Raw genomic sequence first — 15,141 nt, 5'->3', positions numbered from 1 at the left:
TCATATTTATCATCCACAGAACACTTCACCACTCATGTACATATTGTATATATTGACTCGATTTTATTTTATTTGATTGCACTTGCAACCTTGCGATTGCCGTTAGTTATCTACCTACTTCTTATCTCTGTATATTGATGTAACCGCTACACTGCATACAGACACTAAGACAAATTCCTCGTATGTAACTTGCATACTGTGGCAATAAAAGTGATTCTGATTCTGATTCTGATATAAAAAATAGAACATATTCATTACAAACTAGGGGTTAAAGTGTGGACCAGTGACATCACTGGTCCACACTAACTCAAATTAATAACTCATTAACTCAAATCAACACTCAATAACTGTCAAATTAAATGACAGACTTCAAAACCGTTTACAGTTTTCTGATATACTACTAGGGGTGTCACAATATATCGTCCCACGAAATTTGTTGAGATGAAATCTCATATCGCAAAAAAAAGTTTTTTTTTTTTTTTTTTTTTTTTTTAAATAGACTAAGAAACGTCTTTGTTTGTTGAAGTTCAATGTCTGGAAAGTAGTTCAGTTGAACAAGTCTCTGAAGAGACACATGAGAAGTTATACAGGAGAGAAACCATTCAATTGAGTTTCTGGCAAAACTGTTTTTTTTTATGATCAATTATTTATTCATATTTTCATAAACAATACAGTCCACACACCAAAAGAACCACAAATACAAATACCATACAATAACAAACAAATAAAGACATACAAAACAAAAATCAAACTAAACCTAACCACTATTCTAAAAAAAGAAAAGAAAAACACAGTGTCACATCAGCAGCCCACAAACACCATTGCAAATGCACCCGGCATAAACATCAGCTTAAATAAAATAAAATAAAACATCTTCCCATCATAGTCCATTCACAAAGTCCAGATATTTCCCCCATTTCTGAACATATTTCTCCGACTGGTTAATGAGACGAAGAGAGAGTTTCTCATATACTGCCACCGTCCCCAGCTGAGAGAGAGGCAAAACTGTTTACTTGACAGGAAAAACTGAAGATGCATAAAAAATAGATTAAGAAAAGTCTTGTTGTTTGAGTTTGAAGAAAAACTGAAGATGCATAATGAGAATGTATACTGCTGAGAAACCTTTTAGTTCAAAGTAAATCTAAGTGACGGTGTAACTCATTCTATTTCAAGATAAGTTTTATCTCCAATCTCATGTTTTTTCTAGTTGTTATTGTAATAACAATTTCCCACAACAGCATGTTTTGTATTTGTGCATTTCAAATAAAATACTACTTTTCCAGTCATATATTGTCATTATTCAAGTTTAAAAAAATATTGTTAAAATCGTATCGTATCGTATCGTTATCGTGAACCCAGTATCGTGATACGTATCGTATCGTGAACTGAGTGTATCGTGACACCCCTATATACTACTGATGTTCTAATGATACAAAGCTGGTTGAAAATGGGCGGAGTGTTCCTTTAAGTATCGTGATTTTTAATGTCACGATTTTTTGAATCGATCTTTTATTCCAGAATCGATAATCGCGTAATTTTTTTCTGTTTATGTATGAAATGTTACCACTTTCATCCAGCACATTATAGAGCGCTTCCCTCTGCTCCGTGGCTCATACAGCCAATCATGTACCTTGTTAGTACAAGTGACACGGAAACAGCCAATCATTTAACAGACAAACTCTGAGTGCACCTAAGCCTATGGCATATTTGTAGTTAAGCAAGTCAAAGCAAAACCCAGGCTTTTCCACACCTCTGATTCACCTAACGTTAACCCTACAACCCTGAAATACACGTTACCAAACGTTTTTTTTAGAATGCTGGCAATGCTAGGCTGTCATCAAAGTAAAACGTCACCATGTCTGTAAATTACTGCTTGCAGTTGCACTCAGAGCATGTATTTCAATCATGAGAGGCCAGTTGGTAGGATTTGACAAACTTTATTTAGCAATCGGCATGCATGGCAAATACTTTGGCGCATGACTCCCTATTGGCCAGTGGCGCTGCTCTTGAGGCAAGAGGAGGGCACCTGCATAGGCTAGGAGATCCCCCCCCCCATGGGGGATCGGGAGTCAAGACTCGTTGGTGGCGGACTGGGGAGGTGGGTGGGGCAAAACAACGCTTCGGAGGACGGCTTCGAGGGAGATGGACTGCCGTGAAGCTAGCTGTTGCTATATTTGACCAGAGAGAGAGAGGTGACGTAGAACCCTGCTATATATATGAGGATTAACTGACGTCATATTTGACGTTATGGCAGACGTCATACTAGGACTTTGACTGACCACGTCATGCTAGAACTTGACTGACATCAGGGGATGATCGGATTATGCATGAGTGGCCTTCTGCTTGAAATATGGTCTGGAGACCTCACTTCAATCATGAGAGACCAGTTGGTAGGATTTGACAAACTTTATTTAGCAATCGGCATGCATGGCAAATACTTTGGCGCATGACTCCCTATTGGCCAGTGGCGCTGCTCTTGAGGCAAGAGGAGGGCACCTGCATAGGCTAGGAGATCCCCCAAAAGGAAGATCTGATTACCGGAGGTTAATTGAGATCTGCAGGCGCCAGTAGTTGATTGTACTTTTCTGGCCTTCGACCTTTTAGCGGCTTACAGCTATTTGCGGCTGGCGCTCCCAACTCGGTCGGGCCTTTGATCTTGATACATACTTTTCCTGCCTTCAACCTTTTTAGCGACTTACAGCTATTTGCGGCTGGCGCTCCCAACTCGGTCGGGCACCTCGCGATAGCGCTTCCCAGCTTGGCTCACCTGGCCGCCTTGGCGCTTCGCGATTGTACTTTTCCAGCCTTCGACCTTTTTAGCGACTTACAAGCTATTTGCGGCTGGCGCTCCCAACTCGGTCGGGCCTTCGATCTTGGTACATTCATGTTCTTTTCCGGCCTTCGACCTTTTTAGCAACTTACAAGCTATTTGCGGCTGGCGCTCCCAACTCGGTCGGGCCTTCGATCTTCGTACGTACTTTTCCTGCCTTCGACCTTTTTAGCGACTTACAGCTATTTGCGGCTGGCGCTCCCAACTCGGTCGGGCACCTCGCGATAGCGCTTCCCAGCTTGGCTCACCTTGGCGCTTCGCGATTGTACTTTTCCGGCCTTCAACCTTTTTAGCGACTTACAAGCTATTTGCGGCTGGCGCTCCCAACTCGGTCGGGCCTTCGATCTTGGTACATTAGTGTTTGACTTGGCGCTTCCCGGCTTGGCCTACTTGGCTGCCTTGGGCACCACTACCCTGACTGCAACTACCCTGGCACCTCACACTTACCTGGCTTGGCACAGCTACCCTGACTGCAACTACCCTGACTTTCTCCGACTCTCTCTTTCTCTACCCCCCAAAAATGAGCCGGGGAATTTACTGCGCCTTACTGGGCGCCATGCTTTCGGGGAGTTCCTCTCTTTTCCCCCCGAAATTAACCGGGCGATTTATTGCGCTTAACTGGGCGCCGTGCTTTTCGGGGAGCCACCACCAACGAGACATTATTTGGCACGGAAGTCCGGGACACTGTTTGTTGCCATGCTTGCCGATAAAGGGGGGAGGGTTCTTTGGGCCGCCGGTATGGCCGCCTGCTCCGGGCGGATGTAGCTGGAGAATGCTGATGAGGGCCGGCGGCCCGTTTGCTGGAGGGAGGCGGAGGACGCTCCTTGCCGGCGGCTGAGGTGGCCGCTCCGGTCCTGAAGGGGTGGCTGGAATAGTTCTTCGTCGGGAGGTTGCATTTCTGGAGCGTCCGCTTGAGGCGCAGGATGAACCAGGATCTTGTCGTGTGGTGACGAGGTGCGATGAGGAACAGGGGGCCGGGGGGGCCGGTCTGGGGCGGTGACGGCCGGTGATGATGTCATCAGATAGCGACCATCTTTTCCCCCCGAGCAAACGCCCGTTTGCTACGGACTGCTCATAGCCCGCTGGCGTGGCTGGGGCCAGACCACGGGGAAGTCTGGGCGGATCGTAGGACAGACCGGAAGATCCATGGGGCAAGCGGTTCATTCTGGCGGCCACGGCTGAAATGAAATGCTAAATGCATGAGATATAAAGAAACTGGTTAATAAACAAATGAGAGAAGGCAGTGGTTTCACCGCCTTGCAAAGCACCATGGACTCCCAGTGATATGTTATGGTTGGCCACGTATAACAATGGGATTCGCAGCCTCTTGTTACCTGACTAGCGTGACGCTGTATTAATTTTTATTTTTATTTTTATTTTTTTTGCTTTGGTATTATTTATGGTTAACACATTGAGTGCCAGCGACGCCATATGGCGTCATTAGAAATTTACCGTAGGCTGCCAGCGACGCCAAATGGCGTCAATAACTCGAAATTGTTTTTTTGACGGGGGGGTGTCGATCTATGCCTCTTACATCGCCTCTTACAATATGAGAGCTATTGAATGTGTCTAACCTATTTTACAGAACCCTTAGGTGGCGACAGCGCACTCCAGATGAGAGAAAGTGGAGTAAAACACACAGAAGAAGTCGTTGGGGAAAAGGAAATCGCATCGCATCCGTCCGTATGCAGCTGCTTCATTGAAGCATAACGTAGCTGTGCCCCTGCAGCAGCCAATCTGCTGTCACAATTGAGCACCTCCGTGTCCGCTGCAACAGCCCATTCGCATGATCAGCCGTGGAGTTCTCAACTGGAAGCTGGTGACATACACGCGGCTGTAAAAAAGCTGGATCTAGCGGACTTTTCAGTGCTGAGCACACGCAGAGCAAACGCACTCACAGCAGAGCCGAGCAGAGCAGAGAGACACTCCTCCCACAACGGGGGGGGGGGGGGGGGGGGAGGAGGAGGGGGGGGGGGGTGGGGCACGCAGGACACTACAGCATACAACAGACCCAGGCAGCTGCAGCATTACATCAGAAAATATTAGCAATGAGTCAATGATGTGCTTGAAATGCTTCCTTTCACAAAAGGGTCATTATCTCAGCTCGTAGAAAAAAAGGGCTGTTTTTGGTCAAATCAAGCTATCTTCTCCGGCTCATAACTAAAGAACGGAAAATGGGATCAATAAACTTTTTTTTGCAGGTGATAGAAGAGAGTCTCATCGTTATTTGTGCGTGTTCAGTGTTTACATAGTAATTATTAAAGAAATTATATGACTGTTTTAAAATGCATTGCGGCCTATGTGGCACAGTACAGCACCTTTTGCCCAAGGGCCGTGGCACTCAAAGTGTTAAAGAGACGCCAGAGGCGTTTTACTTTGAAATTCGTTAGGAACAGGAAGTGGTGTATTAAGACCGGGTAGCTTGACGCGGAAAAGACGTCAGCATTCCCTGGGCCGTCTGGCTTCGGTCTGAAAGTTATACAGTAACGCTCATTCTAGCTGATGCTATTATTATTATTATTATTATTATTATTATTATTATTTTTAAATACCGGCATATCACGTGATCTCAACAGCATGCTGTCAGGAAGAATTGTGAATTGTGACCCCCGCAGGCCATTGCAAGAAAGCGATTTCCGCGTAGGCGTCGGAAATGGGCAGGCTGAAATGCCCACTGGATAGAATAGTCAGATCACAGGCCAAATAATTGGCAGTCAGCTTCACTTTATTTAATCAAGACACAAGGGACACTTACGGTGGTGTTTTCAGAGCAATGTAAGTCAGTATTTCTTGTTTGGTGGGGCGGGCCGTTTGCGGGCAGACGGAGTATTTAAGAGATGAATACGTCTGATTTTACTGGGCTGGTAGATTGCCCGTTTTAATACTGAAATACTGATATTTCCCTCATGGGTCCTTTCGCGTCCACGGGTGACCGGTCCTCCAGGGTATGCTCGGTGTGCTGTGGTCGTCAGCCCCGTCCTTGGTAGAGCAGGTAGCTCTTGAGAGAGGCGGGCAGGGGCAGACCGTGGATTTCGCTCAGGCGGTCCCTTCCTAGAGCCGCCCGCACGGAGCGCCTGCACAGGTCCATCAGAGGGAGGGGATCCGGATCGAGTCCGTTTATGTACCGGATTCGTATTTTGCAGTGTCCCCATATGGCGCTCACTGCGGGGTACACCTTCCTGCCCTTAAGTCCTCTGAACGCCACCCCTAGGTCATGTCCGTCCGCTATGAAACCCAGCCTCGTCCATGTCCAGGACGACTAACAGCGAGTCTGGTATTATGAAGGCGTCGGGCTCCAGGAAGGCGGGGTAGGTTCTGCCCGCATGGTTCTCGCCGTCGTGGTAGAGCTTGCACCGGCCCAGGTCCCAGCCCCAGGACTCGGTGTTGTTTCCCACCAGGGCCGTGTAGCCCACCGAATGCAGTGGCGCGTCACCCGTGGCCACCCCGACCACGGCGTGGGACCCCCTCTGGCGCGTGGCCCAGCTGACCTCCCACGCGTGGAGACCCTGCGTGTAGCCGACCCGGCCGCGGATGGCGTCCGTGCTCTGCGCCACGGGTTGACGGTGGAGCACCAGCTTGTTGTCGTCCTTGACGAAGATGTTGAGCGAGCGGTCGTCGTTGTTCCAGGAGTGCTGCACCTGGACGTCCGGGCCGGCGGGCGGCATGTCCAGCAGCCGGTCCAGCCGAGAGGGCTTGGTGTGCTTCGGGGGCGTGGCAGACGCCAGGGTATCCATCTGGGCGGGTTGGGTGGTGGTGGGGAACACGTCGGCTTGCTGCGCGGGCGGGGGCGGCTGCTGAGCCGGCTGGGCTGAGGCAAACGTGGGGGAAATGGGGGGGGGGGTTTCCAGCGCCCTCAGGCGAGCCTCCACTGATCTGTTGGCATCTAGCAGGGACAGCAGGATGGCTCTTAACGGCCCGGGCAGGATCAGCTGCTGAGCTAGCTGGGCTGAAGGTTCCTACACACCGCCTACGAGTCAAAGCGACAAACTCGCAGGCACTCGCATGTACTCGCAACTCGCCCTGCAGCCTGGTCGGCCGCCCCGCTGCATCCCCAACCGGTCCACCCCGGTTTTGGCCCCTCCTCTCGTCTTGTCGCCTGCAATGTCCACTCGCCAGGTCTCCCAGCATGCTTTGCAAGCTGGTGAGCGACAAGATGGCGCGGGGGAAGGAGGGGCATTTCGAAATCGACCAATTGAAGACGTAAACACAGCAAGGCAGCCAACCACGCCGCAGGGCGAGTGCGAGTGCCCGCGAGTTCCTCGCCCAGACTCGCCGGCGGTGTGTAGGAACCCTGAGGCGAACGTGGGGGGGACGGGGTTTCCAAAGCCCAGGCGAGCCTCCACCGATCTGCTGGCGTCTAGCAGGGACAGCATAATGGCTCTTGACGACCCCTGTCGGCTCGGCGGAGCTGCGAATGGGGCCGTTTCCGCTTCCGGGGCGGCGGCCTGGAGGTCAGTGCGACCAGGAAGAACATGGCGTGGAACATGGCGTCTCACGGCGGCCCCGCGGCCTGCATTACCCTGACGACTCCCAGCTCTCGGGGCAGCTTCCTCTTCTGATCTTCGTCCGCGGACGCGTGAGCGGCCTCTCGCTCCGGCTCGCTCGCGCGCGTTCTTGGGCATCCGCGCACGCACGATGCTTCGTCTTCTGCTCTCCTCCCACGGCCGTGGCCCATCCGAAACAGGGTATCGTTGTCTAGGCTGTCGACGCTGTCCGAGGGCTGCTCTGGCTCGGGATTCGACCTACCCGGAGTGGAGTGTTGAGCGTTGCGAGATCCGCGGGGATTATCCATGGTTAAAGAGGGCTTGGGGGTGCTGAATCGGCCTGCGGATGTGGTGCAAGAACAACGCAAAACAACGCTTCGGAGGACGGCTTCGAGGGAGATGGACTGCCGTGAAGCTAGCTGCTGCTATAATCGGCCAGAGAGAGAGAGGTGACGTAGAACCCTGCTATATATATGAGGATTAACTGACGTCATATTTGACGTTATGGCAGACGTCATACTAGGACTTTGACTGACCACGTCATGCTAGAACTTGACTGACATCAGGGGATGATCGGATTATGCATGAGTGGCCTTCTGCTTGAAATATGGTCTGGAGACCTCACGTGTGTGTGTGACAAATTAGACCTACCTGTGTGCCTTGAAAATAAAGTCGTTAAAAATAAAGTGGCTAAATGCAACCTTTTTCTTCTCATGTTTTTTATTAATAAAAACGGGTAATTAAAATGATGAATAATGATCGACATCGACTGATATGAAAGATGTTATATCGATATACTTTTTAACTATATCGCCCAGCCCTACTCATGATATAATATACAGTCTCTAGAAGTGTATGATTCAACTTTTCCCATGTTCTAGTGTAAAAAAGCAAACAAACTGAAAAAAGAAAAGAAAAAAAGAAAGAAAAAACGCAATAAATCGTAATATCGAATCGCAATAATGGTAGAATCGCAATACTTAAGAATCACAATACATTATATATTGAATTAGCACCCAAGTATCGTGATAGTATCGAATCAGGAGATAAGTGAATCGGCACAGCCCTATTACAAACCTATACAAACAGCATATTTTTTCTTCTTTCCCAGGCATTACTAATACATTGAGCTATATCAAAGACTCTCTTAGTAAAGAAAAATTCAAGTCTAGGCAGATCCTGTAACCAAAAAGCTTCAGGGTGAACAACACACACTTTTTCATACATTGAGTGTCTCAGGTCATCATACAGAGGGCAGTAAAACAAAATGAATTTCATTTTCTATCTCCCCAAGGTCACAACATAAACACAACCTGTCCTCTTCTGGAACTGCCTTGAATCTACCGGTTTCTAACGCCAAAGGGACAGTGCCGGATCTGAGTTGTGCACAGACTGACCTTTTGGCTCTTGTGAGATTCAGATACACATAAGGCTCGGTGCAGAAATTGTCTTTAATGAGAACGAACGTGCGAAGTTTAGGTTTGAGCCAGATGGCGGCAGCCCATTTCTCTTTCGTTTCAGAAAAAGTTTGTTTTTAAGATGAGATACATCACAAGGTAATCTGTTTCTGAACACATACTGCAAATCACACTGATAGAAGATGGACAGCATCTCTCGGGCTCATGGATAGTTATGAGAAATTTTCCAATTAAATACTTTTTTGTTAACCTGCCTTCAGTCATTCTAATCAGTCTGTTCCAAAAGCATACGATTTCACCTTTGTGTCTAACCTCACAAGGTTCCCAGCCCATGTTGCCACTAATAGCCAAGTTTGGAGTCAGTCTGTGCACACCAAGGAAACAACGGAGTGCTCTTAACTGAATGTTAAGAGTATGGACCCTAGAACCCCACACCCCAGCAGCATAGTCCATCACAGGAGAGACACAGGACTTATACAGTTGAGAATATGCATAGAAACCTAGGTCCCGTCACTCTCAGTTTATTCAGCACCGACCCCAAGGCTCTACCAGCAGATTCAGAAAGGGAATTAATACTAGGGCTGAACGATTTGGGTGAAAAATCTAATTGCGATTTTTCTGACCGATATTGCGATTTTGATTTAATTGCGATTTTTTTTTTTATTCAAGTTTCAGTGCAATATTAACTGTAATAAATGTAAAACACAATGGAGCATTTGCCTACCACATTCAAACATCACGATCAACAAACTGCTCTATATTATAATGCAAGGATGAGAACTTGGATAATAATTCCTTCCAGCAACATTTATTTGCTTTTAACCCATTGATACCTGATGCAGCATTTGTGTGTGTATCCCTTTAAGACCGCGTGACGCGGTTCGCGGTCTTAAAGGGATACACACACAAATGAGGTATATACACGCAAATGCTGCATCAGGTATCAATGGGTTAAACAACAGCTGCAATTCTCTCTGTGTCTCAGTCTGAGACACAACTCAAGTCTTAAGTCTTTAACAATAAAAACAAAACAAAAAGCACCAGCATCGCCGCAGCTCTTGAAGTAACTGCCCAAGAATCGCTTGGCTTTTTTTGCAGCCGATGGCCTGGCTCCTTCCTGTGCTGCACTTTGAGGCACAGCAGCAGCATCTGGGGGTGATGGCAGCCCTCTTCTCCTGCAAAACACAGACACAACTGTTAAGTTTCACATTAATGCAATTCACAGCACACACATTCATTCACACATCAAAGACGGGGCACAGGGCAGGCTATATACACAAGCAGTGTTTCAGTGAAGCCCTATTTTGCAAGGAAAGGAAGGGGAGAGAAAGGGAGGATGAGGAGAGAATTAATGCAGGTTACCTTTAGTGCCACCTGTACTTGTTCCATCTCTGTCTTCACCCGGGCCTTGATTTGTGGGACATTCTCTCCACTTATGTACTTTTCTGAAAAACAAATTAATTAACCAAATTATTCTATAAGTACTACATAGCTGTATTGCATTTTTAAGATTGGAACTAATTATACTAATAATGATGATGTAGGAGGGAGAGAAAGTAGGGAGGAGAGATGGGGATTGGGGAGGGAGAGAGCAGAACGCTGGGAGAGAGGACATTAGCTACTACAGAATCATTCCATTTCCCAGACTGACAATATATTGGCTATATAATATATTGGGGGAGGTGAAGAGGGGCATTTAGACATTACTGTAGGCTTACCAAGCTAACGTTACAATACAGGTACTGCATTCAGGCAGAGTCAGACTGAGAATGTTAAGTGAGAGGGGAAGAAGAAGAAAGATAACCAGAACATGTAACGTGAGCTAGCCAGTTAGGGCTAGCAAGCTAACTTTACTAGCTAAATGAGCTATCTCCTTAGGGAGAGAGCTAGCGTTAGTAAAGTTAACTTGCTACGTTGCTAGCCCTAGCTGCTAGGCTAAATAACGTACCGATGGCGAGGTGTAGTCTGTGGTGAAGCACTGGAGTCTGGTCCATCTGTTGATTTCCATAGCTTTTATGACGTTTGAAGCGTTGTCGGTGGTTATGCACCGCCCTTGCATAACACTGTCTTTTGGTCACTAACCGATGCTCTAAATCCAAAATAGTTCCAGCCTTTCTTCGGTGCTAAATCATCCGGCGGCCACTTCTTGTTCTTGTTACATTACACTTCCGAGTCTTGTTAGATAGCTGCCCTTCCATTGTAGATCATCTATTAAAAATCAAGTCAGAGTGAATAATGTGTCAACTTTTGTAAAGTTCGCTAATCGGCTCGCTAGCTACTAGCTAGCTATTCTGCAGACTGCAGCTAATGCTTTCTCCTCCTCTATCCAGGCACGTTTGATAGTACTGCGTGCTGCTGCTGCAGCGTAAACATACGTCACGTCTACGGCGTGCTGCTGCTGCGTAACGACGTCACGTCACGTGTACCTACATGCAGGCATGTCACATGTATAATGTTAAATCGTCAAATCGAAGCCTTTGCGATTAATCTAATTGCGTTGTTTCAAATCTCAGTTTCGATTTAAATTCGATTAATCGTTCAGCCCTAATTAATACCAGATTCAAAACTCATATATTCATCAAAGATAAAACCAAGATATTTCTACAGGTCAGCATAAGACAGAGGGAGTGCACCAAAACCAAAATTATAAGTACTTCTCTGCACACCTTTCTTTCTAAAATGGACAATCTGTGTCTTCCCTTGATTAATTGTTAATCCCCATTTAAAGCTCCAAGTGTTAACAATATTTAACATATCCTGGAGATCATCTTCTGATTCAGCCAAGAGGACAATATCGTCTGCGTATAACAAAATACCCAGAACTTTACTACCGAGATTAGCATCTTTAATCAGAAGGGCTAAATCATTAACAAAAAGGGCAAATAAAGTAGGTGAAAGAACGTCCCCCTGTTTCACCCCAAAGGGGGTTGGAAACCAGCCCGTTCTGAGGTCGTTTACCTGAACACAAGCTATTGGAGCTCGGTAAAGAGCTTTAATGGCATCATAGCTTTTCTAAAGCCGTTCTGTTCATCTACAAGTAGATCAGAACGTTCAAGATAGTGGGTGAGCCTATTATTTAGAATACATGAATACAATTTACATACCGTGCTAATAAGGCTAATCCCTCTATAGTTCAAAGGAATTGGTTGATTTGGGAATAGGCTCTCTCTCTCCATATATACTGATGATAAAAGCATAGTCTGTATATTGAGTGCGCATTCTGCTACTCTAACAATGATGCGTAAATGGTGTATTTTAAAATCAGCATACCCGTTTAAACATGATTACAATTATAATGATGTGTAGATGACTGTGTGACCTTGATCCTTGACTTGTTCCAGTCCGTCTCGTTGGAGCCATTCTCTGCGCAAAATGATGGGATGTGCAATTCTGCGGCGTGTGTGAGCTGAAGAAGCCTCTATACTCCCAAGTGGAGGCATAACGTTACACTACATGGGCAGCTGTGGACGAGTAGTAGTTTTCACTTGCTTGGACTTGGAGAATGCATGGAGAGAGAGAGGGAGGGAGAGGAGCAAACTAAGTAGCCTAATAACTAGCAGGTCTGAAAACTGTGTAGGCCAAATAACTGTGTGGAAAGTGAGAAAGTTGTTAAAAGGAGAAAGCTTTAGCAGAACACCATAAACAGTGTAAATGTACCTCGCTGTAAGCCTGTCATGGGTGCCTGTGCGAGATGCAGGCGGTTGCAACCGGGTACCACACCACAGCATTGGAAATAACGCCATGTTTAGACGGTCTCTGCATAAAACGGCACGGTCGTTGCGTTCTCGCCTTTGATTTGGCGTTTACCCACATTTATTTGGCGTAGCCAGCCCGTAGCTTCTTTACAATGGAGATCATTATTAGGGCTTCAAAATGGGTAGTGAGTGGAGAAAGGCTCCAGGGAGGGCTGCAGCTCCCTCCAATTAGGGCATACATGGATGACATGACGACTATGACGTCAACCGCTCCATGTACTAGCAGATTGTTGGATAAGTTAAATAGTAATCTGCAGTGGGCTAGAATGAAAGTGAAGGAGTATTTCCATCATTAAAGGGAAGGTAGTAGGTAAGAAGTTTGTTATAAATGATGAGGTGGTGCCTACAGTGTTAGAGAAACCAGTTAAGAGTTTGGGAAGATGGTATGATGCAAGTCTCAGTGATAAGGGACAGTTTGAGGAGGTGAGGCAGGAAATGATTCAAGGTATTTCAAGTATAGACAAGTCAGGGCTCCCAGGAAAGTTAAAGTTGTGGTGTTTGCAGTTTGGATTGTTGCCTCGGTTGATGTGGCCACTGACAGTGTATGAGGTTCCCCTTTCAAAGGAAGAAAAGCTAGAAAGGATGATTAACTCATTCATTAGAAAATGGCTCGGAGTCCCACGCTGCCTAAGCAGTGCAGCCTTATATGGGAAAGGCATATTGGAATTGCCATTATCTAGTCTGACAGAGGAGTTCAAGTGTGCTAAGGTTAGACTGGAAATGACTCTGACTCAGTCAAACGATCCAGTGGTTAGGAGTGTAGCGCTCACAGTTAAAACAGGCAAGCAGAGTCAGTTCTTAGACACAGGGATATCATAGGCCAGGTGCAGCACGGGCGTGGAGGCTAATGCTACGTTCACACAGGGCTTGCCTTGCCTCAACCCACGCCTACGCCTGCCGACCTTGAGCTGGGCATGAACCTATTACACGCTTTTGCGATCACACCGCACGCCTATTGCACGCTGAACCTGGAGCCGAGTCACAAGCGCCTCTCCTCTCTCCCGACTGTATTTTTTCACGTGTGGTCCCGATTTATCATGGGTAGGTAAAATAAATCTGATATATTTAATGTTCTATTGATGCTGGATATGTATAACCAGGTCTGACTATAGTCAGACTTTTTAGAGAGGTAATCTTGCAAGAATATGTGCTGGCACAACAACATTGTCCATCTTGCTTCTTCGGTCGCTATTCTCTCTCCTGAAGATTTGTTTGCCGACGGGGAGAAAGCCCCACGTGATAGCCACCCGTCAATCTCTCTCTCTCTCTCTCTCTCTCTCTGCTCAACACTGTTGTAGTAACTCCATTTTATTTTGAAATTCAGTTGACTTTGCCATTTCCCACGGATATTGTCACGTTTTTCGTTCATGGCTTGACAGAAGAAGCCTGCCTTCACGCGCCTAGTCGGCTTGAAAATAGAACTCACGCCTAAACGATAAAATCGCCGCAGGTCAGGCAAGGCGTGGGTACACGCAAGGTTCACGCTCAGGCGCCCGGTGTACACAGCCTCATTGACTAAAAAGGACGCCTATTTAAAAGCATGGGTAAAGGCAAGGCGTAGGCAAGGCTTGGGTGCCCTGTGTGAACGTAGCCTTAGGGTTGTGCATAGGGAAACCTGTGTGGAACAAGGCATCAGTAATAGAAAAGAGGAAGATGGTAGTTGAAGAAGTACATAGGGAAGATGCAGGCAGTAAGATGCACTAAGGCTGGTTTCACACCGGCGACCCAAGCCTTGCCTATGCCTTGCCTTTACCCACGCTTTTAAATAGGCGTCCGTTTTAGTCAATGAGGCTGTGTACACCGGGCGCCTGAGCGTGAACCCTGCGTGTACCCACGCCTTGCCTGTGCCTTGCCGATTTTATCGAATAGGCGAGAGTTCTATTTTCACGCCGACAAGGCGCGTGCAGGCAGGCTTTTCTGTCAAGCCATGAAAGAAAAACGCGACAATATCCGTGGGAACTGGCAAAGTCAACTGAATTTCAAAATAAAATGGAGTTTCTACAACAGTATTGAGCAGAGAGAGAGAGCGAGAGAGAGATTGACGGGTGGCTATCACGTGGGGCTTTCTCCCTGTCGGCAAACAAATCTTCATGAGAGAGAATAGCGACCGAAGAAGCAAGATGGACAATGTTGTTGTGCCAGCACATATTCTTGCAAGATCACCTCTCTAAAATGTCCGACTATAGTCAGACCTGGTTATACATATCCAGCATCAATAGAACATTAAATATATCTGATTTATTTTACCTAGAGTAGAGGCTACCCATGACAATTCTGGACAACACGTGAAAAAATACAGTCGGGAGAGAGGAGAGGCGCTTGTGACTCGGCTCCAGGTTCGGCGTGCAAAAGGCGTGCGGTGTGATCGCAAAAGCGTGTAACAGGTTCACGCCCAGCTCGGCGTAGGCGTGGGTTGAGGCAAGGCAAGGCGTAGGTTGTCTGTGTGAATGAAGCGTAAGGCAGTGTCGCAGGCAAAGCAAGGACAGTGGGTGAACTGGGAGAGTGTCGAGAAGAGAAAGTTGAAATGGAGAGAGTTGTGGTCGTCGACCATGTAACTACATACTACAGTCAAATAGACTCACTCCACTTTACAGGTCCGGTACCATGTAACTACATATGAACTACATTCGAATAGAGTCACTCCACTTTACAGG

At 47.0% G+C, this 15,141-nt stretch overlaps 1 protein-coding gene and 1 pseudogene across 2 annotated transcripts in view; both read right to left on the bottom strand.

Annotated features, from left to right (window-relative positions):
* Positions 1-15,141, bottom strand: part of LOC310782182 (NACHT, LRR and PYD domains-containing protein 3-like) — a gene marked incomplete at its 3' end in the record, with an annotated part of 169,613 nt that overhangs the window by 49,405 nt on the left and 105,067 nt on the right. The window lies entirely within an intron of this gene.
* On the bottom strand, positions 5,799-7,203 carry LOC310782931 (SPRY domain-containing SOCS box protein 1 pseudogene; annotated as a pseudogene). The gene is made up of 2 exons: positions 7,054-7,203; positions 5,799-6,786 (listed from the first exon to the last, which is right to left on the bottom strand). The product of its transcript is annotated as an SPRY domain-containing SOCS box protein 1 pseudogene (transcript).

Source organism: Poromitra crassiceps (assembly GCF_964638095.1).
Source record: "Poromitra crassiceps genome assembly, chromosome: 9".
Taxonomy (NCBI): domain Eukaryota; kingdom Metazoa; phylum Chordata; class Actinopteri; order Beryciformes; family Melamphaidae; genus Poromitra; species Poromitra crassiceps.
The sequence above is the reverse complement of the archived record's forward strand: the minus strand, read 5'-3'. Positions and strand labels throughout refer to the sequence as shown.